Raw genomic sequence first — 26,206 nt, forward strand, 5'->3', positions numbered from 1 at the left:
TTTGTCTTCCTCTGACTGACTTATTTTGCTTAGCATAATACACTCTAGTTCCATCCACCTTATTGCAAATGGCAAGATTTCATTCTTTTTCATAGCCGAGTAGTATTCCATTGTATATATATCTACCACATCTGTTTTATCCATTCATCATTCAGTGGATGTTTGGGCTCTTTCCATACTTTGGCTATTGTCAGTAGTGTTGCTATAAACGTTGGGGTACATGTGCCCCTTCAAATCATCACTCCTATATCCTTTGGATAAATACCTAGTAGTACAATTGCTGGTTTGTAGGGTAGTTCTATTTTTAATTTTTTGAGGAACCTCCTTACTGTTTTCCAGAGTGGCTGCAGCAGTTTGCATTCCCAACAGTGCAGAAGGGTTCCTCTTTTTCTGTGTCCTCGCCAACATCTGTTGTTGCCTGAGTTGTTAATTTTAGCCATTCTGACAGGTGTGAGGTGGTATCTCATTATGGTTTGGATTTGTATTTCCCTGATGATGAGTGATGTTGAGTATTTTTTCATGTGTTACATATATTTTTTTAAAATGTTTTTTATTTTAAGAGAGAGAGAGAGACAGAGGTGAGCGGGGGAGGAGCAGAGAGAGAGGGAGATGCAGAATCTGAAGCAGGCTCCAGGCTCTGAGCTGTCAGCACAGAGCCTGATGCAGGGCTTGAACTCATGGACCATGAGATCATGACTGAACTGATGTCAGATGCCTAACCAACTGAGCCACCCAGGTGCCCCTGTGTATCTTTTAATCCAAAGTATTGAAAGACTGAAAACTGACTTTGTAATGATTATTATTCTCAAGTTAGCTACATGCTGTGTGTTCTTGGCTTCAGGAGTAGATTCCCGTGATTCATCACTAACATATAACACCCAGTGCCCGTCCCAACAAGTGTTCTCCTCAGTGCCCATCATCCATATTCCCCAGCCCCCCAAACCCCCACCCCTAACAACCCTCAGTTTTTTCTCATATTGGAAAGTCTCTTATGGTTTGCTTCCCTCTCTGTTTTTATCTTATTTTTCCTTCCCTTCCCCTATGGTCTTCTGTTAAGTTTCTCAAATTCCACATATGAGTGGAATCATATGATATCTGTCTTTCTCTGACTAACATATTTCACTTAGCATAGTACCCTCCAGTTACATCCAAACAGCAAGATTTCATTCTTTTTCATAGCCGAGTAATATTCCATTGTATATATCTACCACATCTTCTTTATCCGTTCATCAGTTGATGGACATTTGGGCTCTTTCCATAATTTGGCTATTGTTGAAAGCACTGCTATAAACATTGTGGTACATGTGCCCCTATGCATCAGCACTCCTGTATCCCTTGGATAAATTCCTAGTAGTGCTGTTGCTGGGTTGTAGGGTAATTCTATCATTAGTTTTTTGAGGAACCTCCACACTGTTGAAAACTGACTTTAAAATTTAAGGCCTATCTTTTTGTGTTATTCTTCTATTTGCTATTAAAGTAAGTTGAAAACAGACCTTTCCTTGTAGAGTTTAAAAACTAAAATAAATTATGTTCTTGGAAGAGAACGGCTTCATTTGATTAGACTATTTAGTAAACAGAAAGAGCTGGCTAAGGAGACCAAACATTTCTAGCCTCACATATTTACTGAGGGAAATAGAATTATAATCTTTAAATTAGACAAAGATTAAAGGTTTTATTATGAAAAATGGAGTTAAATTTGATTTCTGTGATCTCTTCTAAAGATGTGATTGGCATGTGGACTATACATGATGCAAGGGATGTAAATAGAACATGCCTTTATTTTTCTTTCTTGTGGCCTCTTTCAATAGTAATCTTTCTTGCCAGTGGTGAAAATGCTGATGAACCTATGATTTTTTGCTTACTCTCAGGTAAAAGACAGTCTTTTATTTAAAAAAAAAAAAATCTTTTTTTTTTAATGGTTATTTTTGAGAGAAAGAGAGGCAGAGAAAGACAGAGACACAGAATCCAAAGCAGGCTCCAGGCTCTGAGCTGTCAGCACAGAGCCCGATGCGGGGCTCGAACTCGTGAACTGTGAGATGATGACCTGAACCGAAGTCAGAGTCAGTTCCATTTAAGTGTCTAGTCATATAGTAATCATGAGTTCAATATTAATTCTGTGGTGAGACTTCTAAATGGACATTACTAGTATCACCAGTATTTTTAGTCTTCTCCCCTTTTTGCCTTTGGGCAAGCTTTGCTATTCTGGCCAGTAGACTGTGTCTGGAGATGATATGGCTACTTCCAGGCCAGTATAGTTATGAACAGTTACACAGTTGTCCCTAGTCTTTCCTACTACTAGAGTAAACCCTGAAGCATCATGTTGACGTGGAGACAACACAATATCAAAGCAGCCTGGAATACTGAGCCAATATGTGGAGGACAGCTGCCCTGGAGAGCCCTCTGAACCCACATTGGACTTTGTGTGAATGAAAAAATCAACTTTTTTTGTGTGGTAAGGAACTGAGATTTTTGTGTTGTTATAGCCCCATAACCTATCCTGACTAACACAGACTTCTTCACTACCCCAAAGCAATGGCTTACTGCAGGTGGCTCCTCCCCTCCCTAGTTAATGGTGGCAAGTGATCTGAGATTGGATGGGAGGATGAAGTCACCCTCTCTGTTTCCCTGATGCTCTTCCTTCCCCCGCTAGCCATTGCTTCAGACTTTTGGGTTAATAGGGTAGGAGGAAGGCTGTCTTTTACTAGAAAGTAAAGAAATGTGAGTTCTTATTTGACTCGATAGGTTTGTGCTTTCTGGGCCTGCAAGATATTTAAAGTTGACTTTCTCGGGGCACCCGGCTGTCTCAGTTGGAAGAGTGTGTGACTCTTGATCTTGGGGGTCATGTTCCAGCCCCACATTAGGTGTAGAGATTACATAAATAAACTTTAAATAAACTTTAAATAACTTTTTCTTCTTCCACTGTAGCCCCATAATATGGGCAATTAATTTTTTTGGTACCCCACTCCACCTCAACCTGATTTTTTTTTTTAAATTTTTTTTTTCAACATTTATTTATTTTTTGGGACAGAGAGAGACAGAGCATGAACGGGGGAGGGGCAGAGAGAGAGGGAGACACAGAATCGGAAACAGGCTCCAGGCTCTGAGCCATCAGCCCAGAGCCCGACGCGGGGCTCGAACTCACGGACCGCGAGATCGTGACCTGGCTGAAGTCGGACGCTTAACCGACTGCGCCACCCAGGCACCCCTCAACCTGATTTTTTTTAAGTGATCCATTCCATACAGTCTCATGCCTTTGAAGTCTCTCCCTCTCAGGTGGCTCTTGTGGGCTGGACATAAGTAGGTTTCTGGCTGGTTCCCTCCTGCATGGTCTCTCTTCTAGTCTGTGGGAAACATTCACTTATCCCTGGCTCTGACAAACTCTAGGAGTACAGGCTATTACAACAAAGCCACTTTTTAACAATGTCAGCTTTACGGAGTTATGACTGACAAAATTATGAAATATTTGAAGTGTGCGTTGTGATTGGATATAATATACACTGTGGAAAGGATTCCCCCATCTAGTTAATTAATACACCCATCACCTTACCTATTTATCTGTGTGTGTGTGTGTGTGTGTGTGTGTGTTTGTGTGTGAGAACATCTAAGAACATTTGAGTTCTACTCTCAGCAAACTTCAATTATATAGTACAGTGTTATCAACTATAAAGAAGATAGAATACTTGATGAATTTGCCATCATCCTTGTAACGGGCCATGCTAATTTCCTTAGTTTTCCAAGTTTAGTATATGTGCTGCCAGTGGAGCATACATAGCAGAGCCCCTTCTGTCCCACTGAGTATCTTTTGTAGCTTGGGTCAGGTGGAAAACACATTTCAGGTTCTCCCAGAGACCCCATGAGAGTCCCCTGTTGCTTGGTGAGAAGGTAGACTCCACCATCCCCATTCCCTTAGAAGCTGAGGGCATAGCAACAACTCTTCACTCTTTTCACTCTTTTGTATTCCTTAAGTGGGTGAGAGCCCAAGAGTCATCAAGCCAATTCTCCCCATTTTCCTCCCCTCACCTTGGTATGATACCTGTCCCTGAATTGAACCGAAACAGGAAGATTCCTAAGTTAATATCCTATTACATAAGTTTAACATTCTGTGAATTTTTTTAGATGTTACTCATTGTTATGGGCAGAATTGTGACCCCTCAAAGGTTCTAACTGGACTAAGAATCAACAAGAAATCAATTGACAGATTAACAAGAGAAAATCAAATTTAATAGCGTACGTATGGGGAATCCACCCAGACATGAAAATTCCAAAGACAGGCAAAATGAAGTGTACATGTCATTCTGAACTCAGGAGAAGGGAATAGGGGTCTGAGACTTGAGAGGAATGCACTTCACAGGACAGAAGGAAGAGCAGCTGTATGGTAATTAGACGTTTGCCTTGCCACGTAGATGAGTCACTCACGTAAAATTTGTCTCCTTATTCTGGGAAAGATCCCCCAATTTAGAGTTCTTCTATGTAGTTAAAGGATGGACAAAAGTTTCTCTTGAGCCCACAGGGTCTCGCTTGCCTTCAGCTCAAAATAATCTTCTTGCCAGAGTGGCCCATCTCGGGGCGGCCTGCCCTGGACTCCTACATGCTTTTGAATGATAAGCAAGCATTCCCATTTCTTGAGTCCAGGCCTATGTGTTCTGTGTCCTCCTTGGCTTGTTCAGCCTCCTTGGGTGATACAACCTCTCTCTAGTGTTCATTCTTTCATCTGTACTGACAAGATGGACACTGGCTTCCCCCTCACTAGAAGCTCCACAGCCAGTTAAAACTGTGATTTCTAATTTAAACACATCTCAACTATTTATGGCTTCCTTCTTGAAGTTTGTTTGTTGGTTGAGAGAGAGAGCATGCGGGAAAGGAGCAGAGAGAGAGAGAGTCTCTAGAGGTCTCCACACTGTCAGCTCAGATCCTAACTTGGGGCTCGAATCCACCAAACACGAGATCATGACTTGAGCTGAAATCAAGAATCCGATGCTTAACCGACTGAGCCACCCAGGCACCCCATTTATTCACGGCTTCCTTCTACACACCAACAATTACTCCTTAAATAGCTGGTGGTGTTTTTGAAACTTGAGTGAGTTTCCTTCCTGGAGATAAACTTCTAACAAAAACTTCTTCCTTTCTTCTATTTTAAGGTAACATCAGATGTTCTCTGGGTACTATACTGAGTAAGTGTAAAGCCCACTATTGAATGTATATTTAGAAAAGGGAGAGGGCGGGGAATGAAGATTTAAACACAACTGCTTTAGTGGCTCAGCTGTTGCTAGGCTTTTGAAAATATCTTTATATCTCAACTTTTGTCTAATTTACATCAGTACACAGATTTATGACCTTTTAGGACCTGTTTTGAATTAATGACTTGTTTTGTAAAGCATATTCCCTGAACTCCTGTGGCATTTCCTGGTGATTTCTCATAAAGGAGCAATTTATACACTGTCTTGTATTGTTCACTGTTATGTGTGGTTTTTAAGGGTCTAGATTGGTCCATATTTGCCTTTTTTATTTGTTGCACCCAACTAAGAAACAGAGACCCCAAATCAGTGGCTTTAATAAACAATAAACATTTTATTTTTCTAATGTAAGAAGTCCAAAAAATAGGCAGTTGCTGGTGTTAATTAGGGGGCACATGGGTATCAAGACAGAGGTCCTTGAAATTCTCTTGGCTCTTCTCATGGTGACAAAATGGCTTCTGTAGTCCTGCCCAACATGTCCATCTTCCAGGGAGGAGAATGCTCATTTCAGTAAAGCAGAGCTTTCTCCTCACTTGTCATTAGAGAGGACAGTGTCATATAGCCACCCTAATTGTGAAGCTGAGGAATTTTTTTGACTGAGAAATCACCCTCCGCAATAAAATTAAGATTCTGTTAGTAAGAAAGAAAGGGAGGAATTAGGTAATAAGCAGTCTACTGTACTATACCATAGTCCCTATTCTTTTTCTGTATTACTTGCCATTCAGTAAATTGATTTAAAATTTGATCAAATATAAATGCATGTATATAATTTAGGATTACTGGTGGTCAGTTGGCTGGTGGAAAAACAGAGCATTCCAACTGCTACAAGTCCTTGGCCATTCTGGACGGCAGTCCAGAATACAGACTCAGAATAGCTTTGCTCTTCTGTCCACCACAAGCATAAAGATTTATTCATTCATACCTGAAATACCTAGGTCTTCAGTAGTTCTGGAGACGTCACACTGGGTTTATGCATGCTAAGATTTAGAAGCTAGTCTCCCAATTATGTGCCACAACTAGCTTAAAAGCTAGAGTCCTAACAGTACTTCTAGAATGAATGAATATAAATTTGTGAAAGAGATATCAAGGAAAGGCTGTGTGGAATTCAAAGGAATAGGAGATTACATTGGGTAATGTTTGATGGATGTGGTGTTATTTGAAGAGTGACAATCATGATTGATCCAGTCTGAATAAAATATATATTGTAAAATAAGGGGAATATGTTAAACTCTTGACATTGGCAAAGAATATGTCCAAGATCATTTTGAATCCCAAATTTGCAAGTGTGGAGATATTTGTACCAGGCATATATGACTTTGTCTTTTCAAATCACATTTGCCATGTTACCTATGTGTTATCCTCATGTAGCAAGTTTCACCACATCAGCTTCAGCAAGTGTGAGCTCTAATCTAGTGAGCTGTTTTTATGTTAGCCAGAATACTTCCTGATACCATTGGAGTTTTTAATTCTTTTTGTTGTGAATTCATTTACACAACAGATGGAGCCACCCTTGAACCAGATGCTATAATACCTTTCGGGTGTTTTTTTGTTTTTATATTTAAGTAAGAGCTAGGCCCATTGTGGGACTTGAACTCACGACCCTGAGATCGCGAGTTACATGTTCTACCAATTGAGGCAGCCAGGAGCCCTGATACTTTAATATCCAAGAACTTTAATTATCCAAGAACCAATGATCTTTTCTAGCTAAAAACCATCATATCCGTAGATCTTTTTACTTTCTTTCTTTATTTTTTTTTTAATTTTTTTTAACGTTTATTTATTTTTGAGACAGAGACAGAGCATGAATGGGTGGGGGGGGGGGGCGGGTCAGAGAGAGGAAGACACAGAATCTGAAACAGGCTCCAGGCTCTGAGCTGTCAGCACACAGCCCGACACGGGGCTCGAACTCACGGACCGCGAGATCATGACCTGAGTCGAAGTCAGCCGCTCAACCGACTGAGCCACCCAGGCACCCCTTACTTTCTTTAATAAGCCCTCCAGGTGATTCCAATGAGAGCTAAAGTTTGAGAATCATAGAAGTTAAAGAATTCAAATTTTTGTCCCCAGCAAAATTTCAAAGTTTACAAAATTTGTTTAAAAAAAATCCAGTTTAATTGTTCACAAATAGTCACAATTAAGAGCTACCAAACAATTACCATGTGGAAAGAGAAATCAGTGAGGAGCATTTAGAAAAATGGGCACTTTCATTTACTCTGTTGGAAATGATATATACGCTGGTTAAATAAATTATAGTGCATTGGTTACTTGTGGGAAAGAAAGGCAAATGAAAAATTAAGTTTCCTTACTGCCTACAATGCATTGACAAGTCTTGAAACAGGCAGTGACATTCCTTTAAGAATTCAGCTGCCTCAGTGATGACACTTTGCTCAGGGCAAAAGGCAGTCTTAGCTTAACATTATCCCAACTGCAGCTCCCCCAACCCCCCACCCCAGGATCCTGTAAGTCTACTTTACATATAAAAATTCCTTTGGAACCCTCCTTTATAACCCATCCCCCCAAGATATATGATAGCAATCATGTGGCCCACTGATAATAAACATCTAAAGGGTCTCAAGACTGAATTTTTACTAAACGGTAATAAATGACCTTTTCCTAATAGCAGCTAGCCCCTTGAAGTCCTGGAAACCTTGTTTCCAAAATACCTTAGAGATTTATGCTATGCCTAACACTCTCCCAACCTGAAGGTGTATAATCAGTCACTCTTCACAACCCCAGTGCAGCTCTTTCTGCCCATGGGTCCTGTCCCTGTACTCTAGTAAAATCACCTTTTTTGGGGGCGCCTGGGTGGCTCAGTCAGTTAAGCGTCTGACTTCAGCTCATGTTATGATCTCACAGCTCGTGGGTTCGAGCCCTGCATCAAGCTCTTTGCTGACAGCTTAGAGTCTGGAGCCTGCTTCGGATTCTGTGTCTCCCTTTCTCTCTGCCCCTCCCCTGCTTGCACTCTGTCTCTCTCAAAGATAAATAAGCATTAAAAAAATTTTTTTTTTTAATAAAGAAAATCACCTTTTTGCACCAAAGACGTCACAAGAATTCTTTCTTGGCCATCAGCTCTGGACTCCCACCACTCCAAAATCAGTTACATTATGGTGCATTTGTATAATAAAATATTATTGCAGCTTAAAAAATAAGAAAGTAAATCTGTATGAGTTAACATTTAAAAAAAACTTAAAAGATAGTAACTAGGGAGAAAAGCATGTTCTAGAACAGTTATGGTTCTGACAGAGATACACATGTATATGCTTGTATGTCACTTGAAATTCTTGAAAAACTGTACTAGAAGCTGTTTGTAGTTGTTACTAGTTATGGTGGAACTTGGGAGGATGAGACTGGGGAAGGAGATTTCTACTTTTTCATCCTTTAATGTTCTGTAGTGTTTGAAGTAACATGACCATGTTTATTTTTTTAAAAACTGGTTAATTGAAAGAAACCTTTTAAAACCTGTGTTGGGACCACAGTGTAGAAGCATCTTCATTATCAGTAGTAAGGTATTTGTAATTAATTTGCTGAAGAGCCTTTGAGTGTGTTATATTCATTTTAAATAATCAGTGGTAAGATCTGGAATGCATTTTAGTGTGCTTAATCTGGTAACTAAAGTATATGAAATTAGCATAACTAGAATCAAGAGATGAGCAGTGTGAGGAAAAGATAATTTTCCCTCTGCCTTTCTAAGTTCTGTGCTGGGACCCTATATCAAAAGTTAGAATTAACAAGAGAAAAACAAACAAGTTTTATTAGCACATGTACATGAGAGATACCTTGGGAAAAATGAGTAACTCTCCTGGGTGCTTTAAAATTATACCATCTACAGCTAAAGACAAAAAGAGAAAAGGTCATGAAAGAGGCCTGTTGTGGGATGGGTGGAAGAAAAGTATGGTAAACTTGAGTAAGGGTTGATGTGCAGATTTAAATGCATTCTCTCCATTGATTTGAGTTTGAGGTGCTTTCATCATCTTTCTCTTCCTTCTCTTTTGGTACCGAGATGGAGACACACACAGAAATGGAGATTTCCTTTATAAATGTAAATTTCCCTTGCAAAACAGAACTTCTGCTCTTTTCAGAGCTTCTCCGGTGTCTACAGTTTCTCTGAAATTATCAGCTCAAAATAATCCTTGTGCCAAAGAGGCATATGTTGGGGCGATATTCTGTCACACTCAAGGAGCAGGAATTAAAATAAGCCTGGATTAAAGAGAATGAAGCCCTAGACTGCTATGGGCGTAAGTAGTAAAAAGGGGACAGAAAATTGGTGGATTGCAGAGGTGAAATCTGTAGGATTTAAAAGGGAACAGGATTGGTAACCTCAAAATCTGCCATCTTCTTTTTGCTTTAACTCGAGATGGTATTGAAGATGGTGGTTTGGGCCATTTCAGGGAGTTACTTAGTTTTCCTGGGTATCTCCCATGTATACAGGAAGTATGCATGTTATTAAACTTGTGTTTGTTTTTCTCCTATTAATCTGTCTCTTACTATAGGAGAGTTTTGGCCAAGAACCTAGAAGGGTATAGGCAAAATTATTTTTCCTCCCCCACAGATTTTATAATTTTTACAAAGTATCTTGGATTATCATTAATTCATCGTAGCAGTTTGAATGTTTCCTACAATTTGTTAAATCATTTCCATATATTTCTTTTTTGTTTGCATTTAAAATAATTCAGACATCACCTTATTTAGAGGTACTGAATTAAGCCTATAAAGAACCTGAAATCCAATTTTAATCCTTATTCTCTTTTAAATTAGGGATTGTAATTTGTCTCCTCAGTACAGTAAGTTATTTGAAACCCAGTGCCATGAACCTTATCTGAGATTCCCCCCCACCTTTAAAAATGTCAATCAAGGAAATCTACACAATTCCATTTTTGTGTCAGCAGGTGGCAGACTTCTCTCTGCTATGGCTTAGTGCTGGCTTTCTAAATTACCTTTCGTGTTTATACATTTTTATGTTTACTCTCTCATTGCTGCTTAAACCTAAAGGTTTGCCACCCCAAAATGTGCCACTTTGTCATGTGAATTATTGTGAACTGAAGCCAGTCAAGACCCAGAGGGGTCAGGAAAAGCTTTTTGCTGCCCTTCTACCTGCCTAAAAGAATTTAGAAAGGGGCGTGTACCAGGAAGAGAGCTATTACCAGAGATTGCTCTTTTATCTGAGAGATTTACCTGCACGGAGGCAAATGTTGCTCTTCTCATTTTCCTGGAATTGCCTTCCTCCCCTTTGAAGCCCCAGACCTCTACCCCTTTCTCCTTAGCTCAGGATGGTTTATAAGCCTCAATTGCCTGACTGCTTTTAGGTCTCTTATCTTTGTGGGTTCCCGTAGGTGTGAAATTAAGGATTTCTTTTCTGTTAATCTTTTTAGTGTGGGTGGTCTCAGCAAAGAACATAAAAGGGTAGAGGGAAAGTTATTGTTTTGCCCTTACAAACCATTAATCTATAAAATTTAAACCAACTGACACTCTTCTGCCATTATAGATGTAAATTCCATTGTCTATTTTTTTTCCATATATGTTGTTTATTTTCCCCATTTGCAAGGTGCTAGTAGATTACAGCGTTTTGTTTAGTGGTTGATTGGAAGGTTGCTTAATTTGTTTGGCAAGTTCCTGCTCGTAAGTGGGTGGAAATAGATAGTCACATGTTTAACGTGGTGTGGGTTCCCGCAAGATCCTTCCTGTCCCCATTTTATCTCTGAAGCCTTGTCATGGCACAGCCCTCTCGTTTATTTTACATCAAATGCCCCACTCAGAGCCTGGGTTCAAAACACCATCATCAAAAAAACCCCAAAATTTATCTAGATTTCTCTGTGACACCATTAGTGTTCTAAGGTAATGAGACCCTCAGTCGATTTTGATGGAGGGAGATAGGAAAAGCGTGAGAACCTAAGCATAACAGCATAGTGAAAAGTGACAAAACAGAAACCCACTGAAGTGACTTCAAGAAAACAGGGGGCTACCCTGGGGCTACCACTAGAAAACACTTAGAAACTGATTCCCATTTGGGTTAGCTGGGCACTGCCCTATCATCCTGTGACTAGGAGAAAGGAACTAAAATTTGGGGGTGTCTACTTATGGCTAAATTCACTGTGCATGTTTACTTTATTTAATCCTTAAAAACACAGTCCAGCTAGTAATATTGTCATAATATGTATTAATTTGCTTAGGAACTAGCTTAGTAAGTAGCAGACCAGCCCTCAGTATGCTTAAAGAAAGCCTGCTTCCCACTTGGGAATAAGAATTGCTTTAATGAAGTGTTATTGTGTTGCTGATCTTTAAAAATTTTATCTCTTTCCGGACGCCTGGGTGGCCCAGTTGGTTAAGCGTCTCACTTCTGCTCAGGTCATGATCTTGTGCTGGGCTCTATGCTAACAACTCAGAGCCTGGAGCCTGAAAGATTCTGTGTCTCCCTCTCTTCTCTGCCCCTTCCCTGCTCATGCTGTCTCTCTCTGTCTCTCACAAATAAATGTTTAAAATTTTTTTAAAAATTTTTTTCTCTTTCCAAGTTAAATACTTTATTCTATTTCATCTTTTTGATGGTTTTGTCACATGGCTTAGTTTTGGTAGGATGGGGAAATCTAGTGTTCCATAATTAATTCAGTTATTCTGTAATTTATAAGTATTGTATCTTATATAGTAAAGATAAAATAATTTATTTAACAAGTTTCATAATTGCTGATTTGAACTCTAGAGTATCTGGTAAGGGAATGAAGTCATAACATATAATGTTTGAGAGTTTAGTAGTTGGTGAATCCTTGGTTCAGACTCAGCACTGCCACATTCTGATGGTTTAGCCTTGGAAAATTTTGTGGTTTTAAAAAAATGTTTATGTACTTTGAGAGAGACAGAAAGAGCATGAGCAGGGGAGGGGCAGAGAGAAGAAGAGAGAATCCTAAGCACGCTCCACATTCAGCTCAGAGCCCAATGTGGGGCTCAGTCTCACAACTGTGAGATCATGACCTGAGCCAAGACCAAGAGTCGGCTGCTTAATCGACTGAGCCACCCAGGCACCCCTAGCCTTGGACAATTTCTAAGTCTCAATTTCCAGTTCTCCAGAATGGAGAAGATTCACCTAAAAACTCTTCTGCCCCCTTGTTTCTTTCAGGGTATTATATTAAGAATATGTTCTGTCTTTGTGTTTGTATTGTTTATTTTACTTGGTATTTTAAATAATGCCTTTAGGAGAATTCCAACAGTGCATTCTAAATATCTACCCTGGGTTGTTAAGATTAAAAAAGAGATGATATGCATATAGTGCCAAACTGTGTTTACCACATAGTAGTTATTCAATAAATGCTGATCCTCTTTTCTTCCTTCTTGAAGTAAAGCAATTCTTTTCACAGCTGTCTTGTAGACATGATGTTCTCTTATAGGAGGTTCATACTAAGTAATGATTTAATAATTGTCTCTAAACAGTATTCTGTTTGAGCTCTCAGGCCTGGAGATAAATCAGAATGTCTAATTATATCATCATACATCTTTCTTAAAGTTAAAAAGATTGGGAATGGAGGGGCACCTCGGTGGCTCAGTTGGTTAAGCGTCTGACTCTTGATTTTGGCTCAGGTCATGATCTCATGGTTAGTGAGTTCAAGCCCCTTATCGAGCTCTGCACTGACAGTGCCACTGCAGAGCCTGCTTGGGATTCTGTCTCTCTCCTTCTCTCTCTGCCCCTCCCCATCTCTCAAAATAAATAAATAAAACTCTAAAGAAGAAAAAGAAAAAGATCGGAATGGAGAGAGAATGTTGAGCAACAGTTTTTCACCTGAGTACCTAGCCCTCTAGGGCCTAATCCTTGCTGGCCTGCAATCATAATTCGTACATGGTTAAATTGACCTGAGTAGCATACTTACAGGCTTGGCATATATAATTATAATATCATTTTCAGTTACTGAAATTTAATTTTACTAAAGTTGTATGAGAAACATGGGTTTTTATAAAGAATAAAGCTTCTACATGTATTTCACTAATTTTGAATCCCCTCTAATACACTAAAAACAAGCATATCATATGATAGAGTATAGATGTTTAAAAATTTATTCATGAAGTTCACATGTGTGGATTTCCAGTCATGGTTCTGTTTTAGGGAAGTTTTAATAGTTAAGGACTCATGAGTACCTGAATTAGATCCAGTTTTTTATAAAGAATTTCTCCCTTTTAATTTACCTGTTTTAAGCTTAATTTTACCCTGATTATCTTTTTATTTTATATGATATAATGCATGCTGATATAAAAAAATTACTACATCTAGATAAACAGAAAGAAATAATCAGCAATTTTCACCAGCCTAAAAAAACAACAACAGATTTTAGTGTACTCCTTTGTTTCTCTATGCATGTAACTATTGTCCTTTGTCCCAGCATGAGATTATATTGTAGCATTGTTTTTATTTTTATATTTTTAAGTTTACTTATTTATTTTGAGAGAGCTATAGCACTAGCAGGGAAGGGACAGAGAGAGAGGGAGAGAGAGAATCCCAAGCAGGCTCAGCACTATCAGTGCAGAGCCCAGTGTAGCACTTGAATTCACCAACTATGACATCATGACCTGAGCTAAAATCAAGAGCCAGGCACTTAATGGACTGAGCCACCCAGGTGCCCCTGTAACATTGTTTTTAATAAGATTATTCATTTATTAATTTATTCCTTACCAGGTCTATACTTATTTTAGATTATTATATTCCTTTATGTTATTATATCATAATTTATTTTAGCAAGTTCTTCATTGTTGAGCATTTAGATTGTTTTCCATTTTTCATTATGGTAAATAATGGATCAGTAAATATTCATGTAGCATCTTTGCAAATCAGTGACTGTTTAAGTAGAATGCTAGGTCAAAGGGCATGCACAAATCTAAGGCTTTTGAATGTACTCTCGGGTTACCCCCTGAAAAGTTTGTACCAATTTACATTTCCACCAGCAGTATTTACAAGTACCTAGCTCCCTGTTTTCCTGGGAAGAGGTGTCATTTTTTTTTCTCATTTTTAACCAAATAATATGTTTTTAAATATTCAGCTGAACCTTTAAAAATAATAGTGGCCATTTATTTTCTTCTTTTCTGAATTGTCTAAGTTATTTTTCTTGATTTGCAAGGGGTTTTATAATGATTTTAACCATGAGAGTATGTTAGGAATGTATTTTTCCATGTCTTTTTGTTTCACTTCCATTTTTGAGTAGTCTAAGAGTGACCCTCCTTTCAAATCTTTAAATGTGTGCTATTGACTGCTGCTGCTTCTTTTTATTGAAGTGTAGTTGACATACAGTATTCTGTTAGTTTCAGGTGTATAACATAGTGATTCAACAGTTCATGCTCACCATGATAAGTGTAGTTGTCATCTTCACCATACAAGATTATACAGTGTTATTGACTATATTTCCTATGCCCTACTTTTCATCTCTGTGACTTTATTTCATAACTTCCAGTTGGTGTTTCTTTTTTTTTTTTCCAATGTTTATTTATTTTTGAGAGAGAGAAACAGAGCGTGAATGGGGGAGGGGCAGAGATAGAGGGAGACACAGAATCCAATTCAGGCTTCAGGCTCCGAGCTGTCAGCACAGAGCCCCAACACGGGCTTGAACCCACAAACCGTGAGATCTTGACCTGAGCTGAAGTTGGACGCTTAACCGACTGAGCCACGCAGGCACTTTGTACTTCTTAATCCCCTTTATCTTTTTATCCCAATTCCCCACCCACCTAAATGCCTTCTTTAAACCAATGTACTAATTCTTTATAATGCTTTACGGAGCTTAATTTGTATATGACTCCTCATTTACACATTATGACTTCATTCGATATACAGAGTGGGAGGAGAATCTAACATATTGTTTAAATAGTTTGTGTAGCTTACTCATTAGTTTATCCTCCCAGCCAAAGAATGAGGAAGGCTACTCCAGAAAAAGTAGTAAGGTAGGATTTTACCTCAATAGATAATTTTCATTTTACCTTCATAAATATGGCTTAACATATGGCATGCCCATTTTGTCCAAAGATGTAGTAGCATTATATGTATTTCTTCATTCTTACATTTTGGGTCATGTAACTTTTTTTTAATTAAAAAAAAAGTTTTTTAGTGTTTATTCTTGAGAGAGAGAGAGAGAGAATGAGTTGGGGAGGGGCAGAGAGAGAGGGAGACACAGAATCCGAAGCAGGCTCCAGGCTCTGAGCTATCAGCACAGAGCCTGACGTGGGGCTCAAACTCACAAGTTGCGAGATCATGACCTGAGCTAAAGTCAGACACTTAACCAACTGAGCCACCCAGGCACCCCTAAAAATTTTTTTTTAATGTTTAATTTTATTTTGGGGACAGAGAGAGAGACAGTGTAGGTGAGGAGTGGCAGAGGAAGAGGGAGACACAGAATCCAAAGCAGGCTTCAGGCTCTGAGCCTCAGCACAGAGCCCAACTTGGGGCTTGAACTCATGAACCATGAGATCATGATCTGAGCTGAAGTCAGATGCTTAACCAACTGAGCCACCCAGGCGCCCCAGGCCATGTAACTTTTTAAAAATAATATTTGTTTTCTTCTGGGCATAAGATAGGTTCATTACAGAAAATTTAGAAAATACCAAAGAATATGAAGAAGAAAATACAGTCAGCTGTGATCCTTTATTCCTCTGTAATGACTGTTAATTGAGTTTTATGATATATTTGATTCAGCCATGTTGAGTGATTATACTATTGAATTTAGCTTGTTACTGCATTATTATTTAGGACTGTTTTTTACTTTTTTTTTTAATTTTTATTTATTTTTGAGAAAGAGAGATAGTGTACAAGTAGGGGAGGAATAGAAAGAGAGGGAGACACAGAGTCTGAAGCAGGTTCCAGGCTCTGAGCTGTCAGCACAGAGCCAGCTCTATGCGGGGCTCAAACCCACGAACTGCAAGTTCATGACCTGAGCTGAAGTCCGACGTTCAACGGACTGAGCCACCCAGGCACCCCTAGGACTTTTGTATCTATATTCATACGTGAACTTAAGTTATGTATCCCCTTTTTGTACTACTTAAAAAAAATTTTTTTAACGTTTTTTTTATTTTTGAGACAGAGAGAAACAGAGCATGAATGGGGGAGGGTCAGAGAGAGAGGGAGACACAGAATCTGAAACAGGCTTCAGGCTCTGAGCTGTCAGTACACAGCCCGACGCGGGGCTCGAACTCACGGACCGCGAGATCATGACCTGAGCTGAAGTGGAACGCTTAACCGACTGAACCACCCAGGCGCCCCCCCCTCAAAATTTTTTTTAATGTTTATTTATTTTTGAGGGAGAGAGAGACAGAGCATGAGCGGGGGAGGGACAGAGAGAGAGAGAGGGAGACATGGAATCCGAAGCAGGCTCCAGGCTCTGAGCTGTCAGCACAGAGCCTGACATAGGGCTTGAACCCACAGAGGTAAGATCATGACCTGAGCCGAAGTTGCAAGTTTAACTGACTGAGCCACCCAGGTACCCCCCCCCCTTTTGTACTATTTTTGATAGGCTTTTGTTTCAGGGTTTTATACTAGTTTCATAAATGGAATTGGATAGCTTAACCTCTTTTTTATGTGTTGTTAAGCAGTTTATATCTAGCATGGAGGCCTTTAAAAGTTTGAAAGAGATCACCAGTATGACGCCTGACTATAAAGTATAAAGCACTTTGAAGGCCATTCTCTGATAAACCTACTTTTATAAGTTCCATTCTGATGAACACACGTTCCATTGTTGAACATATGTTACCAAAACTTTTCATAGGTTAAATTAAGTACTTTGGTCTAACGTACTGGGTTTATTAATATTTAAGGAAGTTTTTTTAGTCCTTTTAGGACTATATTTTGTGGTTTTTTTCTATTTACATACTTTTAAAACTCAAGTTCTCACTCATCCTCTGTATAATTTCAAGTAATCCTTTGCTATAAGTTATTTATAAACTTGAATCTCTTTCAAAATAAATTTCTTCATCATTTTCTTACCTTTGTATTTTTTAAATGAGTTTATCCTGCAGAGCAAAAAGAAGATAGTAAGTTAAGTCTTTGTACTCTCCATTTAGAGGTATTGGATATAATAACATGAACTATAAAAGCATAAATAACATAACCATTTTTGCTATTTTTTTAGTATAAACCGTACCAAAAGAACAATCTTAAACAATACTGTTTCTTTTCAACAGACAGAATACCAACTGTGTGATTGTGGAAGGAGTCCAAAATTAAAACAAAGTTTTTCTTCTTGTTCCATTTCAGGTACAGAGATCAGATATAATAAAATGGAAACAACAATTTCAGTGCTAAGCATCTTGGAATATTAGAACATAGTGCCTTTCAGAGGAGAGCCAGTGAAGACTCCCTTCATTAATGATACAGTATTACATCCAGTTTTCTTGAACTTTTTTTTTTAATGTTTTTATTTATTTTTGAGAGAGAGAGATAGCAGGAACTGGGGAGGGGCAGAGAGGGAGACTCAGAATCCGAAACAGGCTCCAGGCTCGGAGGTGTCAGCACAGAGCCCAACAGGGGACCAAAGTCGGGTGCTCAACCAACTGAGCCACCCAGGTGCCCCCAATTTTCTTGAACTTGACCTACCTGTTGCAACATACATGTCATTTCCTCTAAAGGAGTTTAAACTACAGAATTTATTCCTTTTTAAGTTTAAAAAGTTATAAACCATGTTCAAGAACTGGATTTGAGTTTCTGAAAATTAAGTTACTCAATCCTAGATTTTTGCAGAGTTTTTAAGAAATGCATTGAGATTAGAACCATAGGTTTTCCTCAGTTTGCATATATGCCTGTAAATTCATAAATGCAGCAGTCAACTTCACTAACAGTCACCTAATAGGATAAGTTTTTGGAATGATTTTAAATGAGAAGAAACTTACAGAAGATCTTTACTTCCTGTTCATCCCAAAATGGAAGCATTCATTGTTCCATCTCTGATTTGGCTCCTTAAACATTTAAAATCGTATTCATATAAACATTAACAACATCTGTTTCAATTCTGTGTTGATCAGTCACAGTGTTGAAGTTAGTTGACTCTTGCCTTCTTTAGAGGAGTTATAAGAGAAGTTAAATGCTTAGATGGATGTTTTACATGTTTAAAAAATCATCTTTCTATATATATCATACAGCAATTACAGGAATTAGCAGGAACAAGTTTTGCAAGAATCCTTACAGAGAGTATTGCATCTCACCTCCTACTGAATGGTCTTTCTTATATGATTTTATTGTTTTGTTTGGAATACTTTCCTAGGGTGTCAGTCACATTCAGATTGGAGTTTAAAAATACATTCCATAGCCAAATTATAGGATTATAGTAAACTGAGTTAGTAGTTATGTCTTAGATTAAATAGTTGAGAAATAAAGTATACTTACTACAGGTTTTATGTAGAATTGTGAAGGGATTTCTTTCACATACAACTATGAAGTAATGAAGTACTTTTATTCCCTTTACTTCTCAGCCCCAAGATTAAAGGGAAAATCAATCAATCAATCAATAAGTTATTAAGGTTTAAACAGATAGATTTGATTTTCTGTGGACTTTTTGTTTTTTCATTATTTCAAAATCTTGAGAAACTTTTTGATGGCAAATATGAAGTGATCATTTTTAGCTTTTCAAGTTGATTGAATAATTGACAGTATCTGAAAAGTTGTAACTAGTTAGTTACTCAGAAGTACAAATGGGTATCTTTTTCTCTCATTGATAAAGACAGCCAGTTTCAGTGTTATAAGGGGAGACAAATCTTCCACAGATTTGAGTCCTGTACGAGAAGTTCTGTGCTCTTTGGCATATCAATTACAAGTGTAGAGTTTCCTTTAGGAGCTTCATGAGTGATTTCTGTTTCTATGACCAGGAGTAAAGAAACTCCCAAGGCAACAGGAACCAGTCATCGAGTCCACTACTGAATGGTCTTCATTGTGCTGCTAAAAAGCCTCCAACTTCTTACTTCTAAAACCTTTATATTCCCTCTCAAAAACAAAACATCGTATCTGAGAGCGATTTCAAACAAAATTCATTTTCTTTTTCTCTGTACTTTGATTGTGTTTGTGTTCTTGTTCTTTTTTTTTTTTTTTTTTTTTTTGTGGCCCAGTTTCAAAACATTATTCTTATTCACAGACATCTTTAGCCCTCTCATGTGTTATGTGTATATTATTGCCTAGAAACAGCATGATGTAATAAGAGAAAAGTCATATAAGTAGTAAGTAACCCCTTCAGACCTTAGATTTCTTATCAACAATAAAGAGGGAATATTATCTTTTTTATAAGGCTTTACTGAATAAATTAAAATGGAACATGTTACCAGGGAGCAAGAATATCCTGTCCCCTCAAGGTCCTTTTCGCTAGGCTAAGAATCAAATTGACATGAGACAGATTAACAGGAGGAAAAATCAAACTTAATAGCATACATCTGGAGAACCCACAAAGACATGGAAATTCCAAAGACAGGCAGAATGAAGTATGTATGTCATTGTGAACAAGGAGAAGGGGTCTGAGTCTTCAAAGGGAAGGAATGCAAGCCTGAGGAAGAATAAACAAATATTTGCTGGGCCACTTAGAAATGGTGGGACAAAGAGAGAACTTGGATCAAAGAGGCCTTGCTAGGTTCCTCTCTGTCCACTCTACCTAATTTATAGTAGTGTAGTTATCTATGATGATAGCTGTCTTTCTGGAGAAGGTCTTTTATCTGAATTATTATAGGCAGTTGTAAGGGGTAGGAGGGTGGAGGTAAAGAGCTTTTCCTAAATCTGCTGGGTCTTGATTATTTTTAACTCAAAATAATCTTTATTCTAAAGTGGGCCATCTTAGGGTAGCCCCTGCCCTTGGTCCCACAATATATAAAAGGCCATTGCATGCTTCTGGGACTCTGACACACAAGGCAAGAAAGTGCTTGAAAAATGTTAGTCCCATTTGGAGGGATAGCCCACCAGACATCCCATCCAACCCCCAGTTCATATACCCACTGGGTGGAATTAAACTGTGGGAAAAGTTCCCTGTAGTCAGGAAGCCATACTCCTATTTCCTCTCTTCTCTCCTTTCCTTAGACTAGCAGGACAGAACACCAGGGCACCAAAGCTATCTTCTACCTCTTTGATAATATACTAGTCATCTTTCTTTTCATACTGTATTTTTTTTTTTAATGTTTATTTATTTTTGACAGAGACAGAGACACAGTGCGAGTGGGTTAGGGGCAGAGAGAGAGGGAGACACAGAAGCAGAAGCAGACTCCAGGCTCTGAGCTGTCAGCACAGAGCCCGACGCGGGGCTCGAACTCACGAGCTGTGAGATCATGACCTGAGCCGAAGTCAGATGCTCTTCTGAGCCACCCAGGCGCCCCTGTATTTTGTTTTATTTTAGAGCAAACTGGGTGAATTCCTTGCTTTTGTCTCCCCATTAGAAATACTGTTTCACTAACTGACTTGTTTCGTTTAGCATAACACATTCTAGTTCCTCTACATTGCAAATGTCAAGATTTCATTCTTTTTTTAACTTTATTTATTTATTTTGAGAGAGAAAGAGGAAGCATGCATGGGGGAGGGGCAGAGAGAGAGAGAGAGAGAGAATCCTAAGCAGGCTTTGGTCTATGAGCGCAGAGCCCGACGCAGGGCTCGAACTCAACAAACCCTGAGATCATGACCTGAGCTGCAATTAAGAGTCGGACACTCAACCAACTAAGCCACCCAAGCACCCTATGATTTCATTATTTCTGATCACTGAGTAATATTCCATTGCATATATATACCACATCTTCTTTATCCATTCATTATTTGATGGATATTTGGGCTCTTTCCATAATTTGACTATTGTTGATAGTGCTGCTATAAACATTGGGGTGCATGTGTCCTTTCGAATCAGCATTTTTGTATCCTTTGGATAAATACCTAGTAGCGCAATTGCTAGGTCATAGGGTAGCTGAATTTTTAATTTTTTGAGGAACTTCCATACTGTTCTCCAGAGTGGCTGCACCAGTTTGCATTCCCACCTACAGCAGAAGTGTTCCCCTTTCTCCACATCCTCGCCAACATCTGTTTTTTCCTGAGTTGTTAATTTTAGCCATTCTGACAGGTGTGAAGTGGTATCTCACTGTGGTTTTGGTTTGCATTTCCCTGATGATGAGTAATATTGGACATCTTTTCATGTGTCTGTTAGCCATCTGGATGTCTTCTTTGGAAAAGTGTCTATTCGTGTCTTTTGCCCATTTCTTCACTGGATTATTTGTTTTTTGGGTGTTGAGTTTGATAAGTTCTTTATAGATTTTGGATACTAACCCTTTGTCTGAAATGTCATTTGCAAATATCTTCTCCCATTCCGTCAGGTACCTTTTAGTTTTGCTGATCGTTTTCTTTGTTGTGCAGAAGCTGTTTATCTTGATGAGGTCCCAATAGTTCATTTTTGCTTTTGTTTCCCTTGCCCCCAGAGACATGTCAAGTCTGAACTTGTTGTGGCCGAGGTCCAAAGAGGTTGTTGACTGTTTTCTCCTCTAAGATTGTGATGGTTTCCTGTCTTATATTTAGGTCTTTCATCCATTTTGAATTTATTTTTATGTATGGTGTAAGAAAATGGTCTAGTTTCATTTATCTGCTTGGCTGTCCAGTTTTCCCAATACTATTTACTGAAGAGACTGTCTTTTTTCCATTGGATATTCTTTCCTGGTTTGTTGAAGATTAGTTGATTGTGATTTCACTCATATGTGGAATTTAAGAAACAAAACAGATGAATATAGGGGAAGGGAAAGAAAAATAAGATAAAAATAGGGAGGTAAACCATAAGAGACTCTTAAGTACAAAGAACAAATTGAGGATTGCTGGAGAGGTGTTGCATGGGGGGAATGGGCTAAATGGGTGATGGGCATTAAGGAAGGAAGGCACTTGTTAAGATGGGCACTGGGTTGTGTAAGAGATGGATCACTAAATTCAATTCCTGAAACCCTTATTACACTATATGTTAACTAACTTGGTTTTAAGTTAAAAAAAAGAAAGAAAGAAAATACTGTTTCAAATCATCTGTCCATGATATTGACTAGCTCCAGGTGTTTTTTTAATTTATTTTTTAATGTTCTTTTCTGATTATACACATTTGTGCTACTACTGTAACATTTTAAATCATTTTTTGTTCCCCATGAAATTCATTGTATAAAGCTCAGAAAAAAAATGGTCCCATAATCCCATCACAGATACTGTCTTATGTGTTCTATTTTAGACTTTACCATGCTTGTGTAAAGAATTCCCCCCAAATTGGACTCTTGCTGTAGATATTCTCATAACTTTTTTCACTCAATAGTAGACCATGTACATCTCCAGTACATGAGTAAATATTGATCTCATAGAGCAGTACTGTCCAGTGATTTACAGGCATGAATTCTGAAGTCAGAGACCTGAGTTTGAATCCATTTCTGTCACTTGCCAGCTATAGCCTTAATTAATTCACCTATCAAATGAAGATAATGATAACACATACATTATAGGGTTATGAGTATTATATGAGATGAAGTATGTCAAGGACTTAGAAGTATCTGACACATGGTAAATAAATTTTAACAATTAATAATAATGTTGGGAACTATAATCTTGTATTTTATGTGTATACCACAGTGTATTCACCTCTTTTATATTAATGATAATTTAGATATTGGGCATTTAGGTTGTTTACAATTTCTCAGTATTATAAAACAAGTCTGTAGTATGTATCTTTGTGTACTAGATGGCAACTGTATATCTTTGGCGACTAGATCTTTGTGTACTGCCTTATTTCCTTAGGATAAAATCCTTAGGGCATAAAATTGTTGTGTCAAAAGGAATGTATATTTCTAAAGTTTTTAATAGTATTTCTAAATAGCCCTCCAAAAAAGAACTCTGACTCCAGCATCCTGTATTGTTGTTGAGAATGACTTATCTTGAGTCATCTTTCTTTTTTTTTTTTTTTTTTAATTTTTTTTTTTTCAACGTTTATTTATTTTTGGGACAGAGAGAGACAGAGCATGAACGGGGGAGGGGCAGAGAGAGAGGGAGACACAGAATCAGAAACAGGCTCCAGGCTCCGAGCCATCAGCCCAGAGCCCGACGCGGGGCTCGAACTCACGGACCGCGAGATCGTGACCTGGCTGAAGTCGGACGCTTAACCGACTGCGCCACCCAGGCGCCCCTTGAGTCATCTTTCTAAGTGGTATCTTTAAAATTCTTATTATGGCTACCTACGTTGATATATTACAGGACAATTAAGTCATAATATTCATATATAATACAGAGTATTTTTAAAAAGGATCATCTGGTTGCCCTTGAGCCTCCATTAGTAGAGTATAAAAGATTTTCCTTGTAGAAGAATGTTTTGTTGTAAGTCTTCTCATCTTATTAAAATAACATAGCTGTGCCAAATTTTTAACCTTTGGTAGATACCAAGTTTGGATAATTTGTTAGTGGCCTTTTTAAAATTCATTAACAAAAATTGGGAGTTTGTTTTTAATACAGCATGCTACTTCACCAAATTTGATTACTGAAATGTTATGTGAGTTCGATTTCTCTTGAACATAGAAAAGAGAGGGCAGATATAAAAATTTATTTACGAAAGTGTAGCTTCCTCATGTTCCTAATGATAAAGCTTCCCCGGGGGTAAGCATAACTTATCTATGAGGCCCTGACATATGGCATTAGCATATTGCAGTCCTGCTAGTCAAGTTAAAAACAAGACTTGTTCTCTTTAAAAGTTAAAAATATTTTTCTTCACAAAAGATTGACCACTTATTTCCAACAGGAAAGGCATGTTTTTCCATTTTTTAACAAAATTTTCAATGAAACTTAGTTTTCATTGTGTTCAAATTTTTTTTTAGCAAATCCATGCATGGTCTTGATAAAATTTGCCGTGTAGGCAATATGAAGAAAAACATAAAAATAAAAATCACTTAAATCCCAGTGCCCTGTAGTAAAGGCTCATAACATTCTAGTGACCACTTAGCATGCATCATGTATTTTTTCATGTATCTTAAATGCATCATGTATTTTTTCATGTATCTTAAATGCATCATGTATTTTTTCATGTGTCTTAAATGAGGTAATCTTTTAAAAATTGTGATAAAATACAACATCAAATTTACTATTTTAACTATTTTAAATATTTTTAACGTTTACTTATTTTTGAGAGAGAGAGAGAGACAAAGACTGAGCAGGACAGGGGCAGAGGGGGAGACAGAACCTGAAGCAGGCTCCAGGCTCTGAGCTGTCAGCACAGAGAGCCCGGACACAGGGCTTGAACTCACAGACCACGAGATCACGACCTGCGCCAAAGTTGGATGCTTAACTGACTGAGCCACCGAGGCGCCCCTGTCTGTTTTAACTATTTTTAAGTGTACAGTTCAGTGGCATTCAATACACTGAGGTCGTGCAACCATCACCACCATCCATCTCCAGAACTCTTCATTTTCCAAATTGAAACTTTGTACTCATTGAGCCAGTGGCTACCCATTCTCCTCTCCCCCAGTCCTTGGCAACCACAACCTATTTTGTTTTACCTTCTGTTGCACTATAGTTTCATACATAAAAGTGCATATACCACAAGTACACTGGCAACCAAAAAACAGGATGAGGAAGGGAGTATTTGTAAGTGTTAATATGGAGGCTCTGTTTTTCTTTGCAGAGCAAGTTGCCAGCTCTAATAGTACAGATTTACCTTCTCTTAAGTGTCACATTATTTCAGTTGATAATTTTCTGTTGACTGGCTGGGGACTAGCTCAGAGCTAGCAAGTGTCACCCAGAGCATAATAAAGCACTGTGTAGTAATGCGTCACAAGACTGTTTTTGCATAGAGCTTAGCCAAGGCTTTTGGAACCGCCCTCAGTTGCACCTTGTGCTATATTAGTACTTCTCAGACAGGAAGAATTTTCTTTCGCTGGTGTAGCTGGTCCGGTTACTTCCAGGGTAAGTGTGTACAGTTCATGGAAACAAATGAGTTTCTTTTGTTTAACTTTATCTTTTATTTGGTTCAGTATCTTGGTGAAGTTTCAGGCATTTAAAAATACAAATTAAGGAAATAAAAATAGAATAAAGCAGTATAATGCAAAACTTTAACATTTGCAAAGATATGAATATGTATAACCTTGCAGTGCTTTGGGTCTCAGAAATTACAGTTTATAGGATCTAATTTTAAGAGCTTCTTGTTTCACATATAAATGTTAACTAAAAGCAAAGTACCCTCAGAAATCTCTTCTCAAAGGGGAAAAAAAAAAACATTGTAAGATCCAATTTTGTTGTTCATTTAGTTGCTCTGTGACTTAATTTTGCTGATTGCTATGCTCTGTGTCCCTAGGATTAGGAAGCATTTATTATGGCTAGTAATAAAGATAATTTTTATTACATGCCTGTGAGTTTTAGCCAAGATATCATGGAGTGTAATTATATTGGTGTGTTTTAGGAATTGATAAAAGCTGGATCACAATCTCTAAGGTTTATAACAAATTGTATATTGAAAATTAAGATTCAAACATATATTAGTGTAAAAGCCTAGAATGTTATGGTTAACTTAGATTTAAATAATTGAATTTACCTTATTTTTTATAGTTTTTTTTCTTTTTTTTAATCGGGAAAATTAGGTAATACAGCATACCATTTCTTAAAGCAATTTACTTGGTTTTTATTGGCAGTGTATATCCAAGCCCTGCATCCCTGGATATTGCTTACCACCTATGCTGTTGTTCTAGGACAAATTCAAGGACAGAAGAACTCAGAGTACCCTTAGGGTAATCAGTATAAATTACTTAATTTCCATGTGCCTTGGTTTATTCCTCTTGAAAAATGCTATTAGATATTAAGGCAGTGGGGGTGGGAGGATATATGAATAAATTCTAAGCTCTGAAATTGTGTATCTTCTTAAGTGTCCATAAAAGTCTGACCGAGAAGCCAAGTTTTACTATTTAAGGAAATTGGTATAAATTCCCAATTTTTAAATAACTAGCCTTTGAAATCTATTTTTCTTCTATCTCCTTCTCTTCCTTTCCCACCTTTTCCTATTCCGTTTCTTTTTTCTTTCTCC

General features: G+C 38.0%; 1 protein-coding gene across 4 annotated transcripts in view; it reads left to right on the forward strand.

The window, feature by feature from the left end:
- NT5C3A (5'-nucleotidase, cytosolic IIIA) overlaps positions 1-26,206 on the forward strand; it is a 52,927-nt gene that overhangs the window by 7,316 nt on the left and 19,405 nt on the right. Inside the window, exons 1-2 of one of the 4 annotated variants that reach the window (XM_025929769.2) lie at positions 24,963-25,095; positions 25,818-25,913. The exons of 2 other annotated variants lie outside the window; for them this stretch is intronic. The gene's annotated coding sequence lies outside the window, so the exon portion shown is untranslated. Of the gene's footprint in view, positions 1-24,962; positions 25,096-25,817; positions 25,914-26,206 lie in introns of those variants that run through there. One more of the 4 variants, XM_025929770.2, reaches the window with a different exon arrangement.

The sequence above is a fragment of the Puma concolor genome, chromosome A2 (assembly GCF_028749965.1).
Source record: "Puma concolor isolate L17-30 chromosome A2, mPumCon1.1.hap2, whole genome shotgun sequence".
NCBI classification, from domain to species: domain Eukaryota; kingdom Metazoa; phylum Chordata; class Mammalia; order Carnivora; family Felidae; genus Puma; species Puma concolor.